A 3,421-nucleotide genomic window follows, 5' to 3' on the forward strand; every position below is an offset into this window, starting at 1 on the left:
GTGAACTTGCCAACTTAAACTATTTTAATCATCTAAGTCAATGTTTCCAAAACTAGCTGCTCACCAGAATCCACCAGAGAGCTCGTGAAACTAAGACTCTCCAGCCCACGTAGGCCCAAATCTCCTTCTGAGAATACATTTCCTTCTTAATGGTGCTTGTTTGATTCTTCCCAGTTTTCAGACCTCGATAATAAAATAGAAGCTCAATAGAAACTTGTAATTTGGCTTTCTGCATTTAGTCCAGATTATTCTTCCATATTTGTCCATTTATTCAAAGTAGAATTTACAGTTGCGGAACCGCATTTTTACTTTCTGCTATCCATGAAACAGAAAGATAAGGATTCTCTAAGGCAAGAGTCTCAACATTTCACCACAAAGGCTAGTGTTTTCCATTTGAAACAACTAAAATGAAGAACGAAGCCTTCATTTTAGATTTTCAGGAACACCCTAATTTATCCAGAATAAAAGACAATTTTTGGATATGCTTCACATTTTATAACTTTCATACTTTTTCATCTCAGGCAAAAACTAGAACTAATTTTTTCTTCATTCAAGACTTGGGCCCCTACAAAATGGTGCAGGAGGCAAAGTTCGCCTATTGTGTTGTTCCATTTCCATGCCACTCCCCAGGCCCAGTGCGACCCCCTCAGTGGTGGCTCAGGACGTGACGTGGTATGCTCTGATAGGCTGACTGGCCTCGGCTTACCAGGAGCTAAAGGGTTTCTCGAGATACGGGATTTTCAGTGCTAAAACTGGGTCGGTCCCAGGACCAGGACAGTCAGTCAGGGACCCATGCTGTAGCAAGAAGACCATGGAAAGGATTACTGTCCTCTCCTGCGTTCCTGATGCTATCAGCAGGTACCCCAGAGTAAGAATAGATTTCCATTCTAAGTCTGAAGATGCCAGTTCTTAAAGCTATGCCCAGGACACCACTGTGCCGGTGGGCCTGCGTGGGCAGTGGCAGCTGGGAACTGGAAAAATTATCCCCAAAGGACCCTCTTTTCTCCTTCGACTGAGGAACAGTTTCTTGGGCATGCATCTGTTTGAAAGATGTGGTCAAACTATTTCTGTTTTATCTTCAGGGCGTTCGCATAGTTCCATGTACATTTTAACCACTGACTCTTTCCAAGCAGATAGGTAAATTTTTCGTGTTAGGCCTGAACTCTACTGCTAATCTTGACACTCTGGGCCTAGATTTTTATCCTTTGCTGCCAATATTTTCATGGGGAGAATTTGATGGGCAATAACTCAGTCCCTTCATGAGAAAAGACAAGCAGATTTTATGCTCTTCTTACTCAATGCCAAAAGAACTGACAGTGTCATACGTGATTGCTAAACAAATTCATCTTTTACCAACAGGCCAAACATAGACCCTTAAAAAGCAGGCTTCTTCCTAGAATGAAAAACGTGGTGCATCTTGGGAGAATTCTTGGGCAAGTTCATCTCCTTGAATGCTTTGGGGGAAAATGTTTGGACCCATACTCAGATTCCCTCCTCCCCAGGGACTCAAAAAGTGGCTACTTAGATGGTGCCTGACTATCTAGGCCTTAAAACTTGGTTTCATGGTTTATAACAAGTTCTCTAAATTATTCTTCTATATATTCTATATGTTCTTCCACATATGCTTTAAAGAGGCGATATACATGAAAGTGGTGTTTAATGGTAAGGGGCTGAAAATGAGTTGGGAGATGGTGCTGGGAAATCGTTTGAGAATCTAAATGTGGTATGAGGTAAATTTAGACCTCTTCCATGAAGAGGGTTAGAAAGAAACCCTTACCAGCCTTCCTCACGTCACCCGCCAGTCACCCTCATATTGTATCGCCATCTCTTTCCGTAGACTGTGCGTCACAGACTGTAAGTACGTATTTGAGTATTTATCTGTTTAATGTTCATTTCTAATTTAGGCTACTGATTCTGTCCCATGAGCTTTCCAATGTTGGTTATTCTTCTCTAGTTTGCTAGTTACTTAGTTCCTTCCTGTTTGTAGGACTGTATACCAAGTCCCTCAGATATGAGTTTATTGTGTGTGTTGAGGACTCTTTTTGGGCAAGAGTTAGATATAAAATAAATTAAGTCTCTTCTGGAGCTTCAATCTCTTCTTCAATCTCCTCTCCCCTACTACTGATAGGCCATAACCTTATTGTCATTTACCTTTTACCTTTGTCTTCACTTTTCTACTTGCCCTCCCCAGCCCCCAACAAGTAGGGTGGGTGAGGAGGAATTGTTGGGCCTAACAGTAGGAAAGGGGCCCCATCACTCTGAATATCAATCTCAGTTGAATCTTTTCCCCCTGGGGCCTGTGTCCCCTTTCAATGGCCTGCCTCTATTTCTACTGCCCAAATTCTACCCCGTTACCGTGCATCCCAAATGCCGCGTCTTCCTCTCAGCATTCAGACAGAAGCCATAGCCCTCTATCCTTCTATTCTGCAAAGCACTTCTTTACTGCTGGTCAAATTCTAACTTGCCCTGCAGCCATCTGTGGGCACATCTCACCTCTGCCGTTTTGTAAGATCTTTCAGGCCTGGGACCTGGTCACTACTCCTTTGCTTCTCCATTTGCACTCAGCACAGTTCTGGCACAGGGAACTTTATGCTTGTTTTCTGTTGCCATTACATCTCAAATATTCTAATTTCCTTTAATGAATTCTAAGATGGGTCAGTTTTCCATGGATTTTTCTCACTCATTTTTGAAGCCATTTATAGTTTCAGCTTGCATCACTTCTTGGGAGTAATGAGTTCCATAATCATAAACTCTATCATGGAAAATGACATATTTATTCCCTCTAGGTTTGCCTCTTTCCAGCTTGAAGCAGTTGTCTCCTAATGAAAGAGCACGTTCACTGGAGGGACACGCTTATAATTCAGTAGACTCTAGCGTGTCCCCTTTCAGTCGTGCTCAAAAGTCTTAACAACTCAGCAAATCACATCCCCCACCTCCGGATCATTCAGGCTACTCTTCTCCAGTTCCATAATTTTGTTTTATCTTGTGGGTGGGGTCTTATACCACGAATGGCAGAGAAATAGGGTGAGAATAAATGAAGGTACAGAAGAGAGGAAAGTTGGAATGCATGTCCTCAAGGAGTTTGCAGCGTTGTGGGGATGCTGAATATGAGAGGTATAGGTAACTCTTCTCCTTCCTGGATGTGAGGTGGTGGGAACAGGGTAAAAGTGGAACTCTGAGCACTTTGGGGTGCAAACCATACAAAGGTATCACTAGTGCATGGAAGGTGAGTCTATCTGTATAATTTACTCTCTGACCACATGTGTGCCTGGACCACTTCCGATAACAAAATGTAATGATAATAACCACAATAACTACCATTTACCAAGCACCGATCTTATATCAGGAGGTACCATGCACTTTTCTCACTTTGTTTCATTTGATTTTCTACAACCACACTGCAAGGTTGGTATTTATCCTT

Source organism: Pteropus vampyrus, unplaced genomic scaffold, assembly GCF_000151845.1.
Source record: "Pteropus vampyrus isolate Shadow unplaced genomic scaffold, Pvam_2.0 Scaffold6, whole genome shotgun sequence".
NCBI classification, from domain to species: domain Eukaryota; kingdom Metazoa; phylum Chordata; class Mammalia; order Chiroptera; family Pteropodidae; genus Pteropus; species Pteropus vampyrus.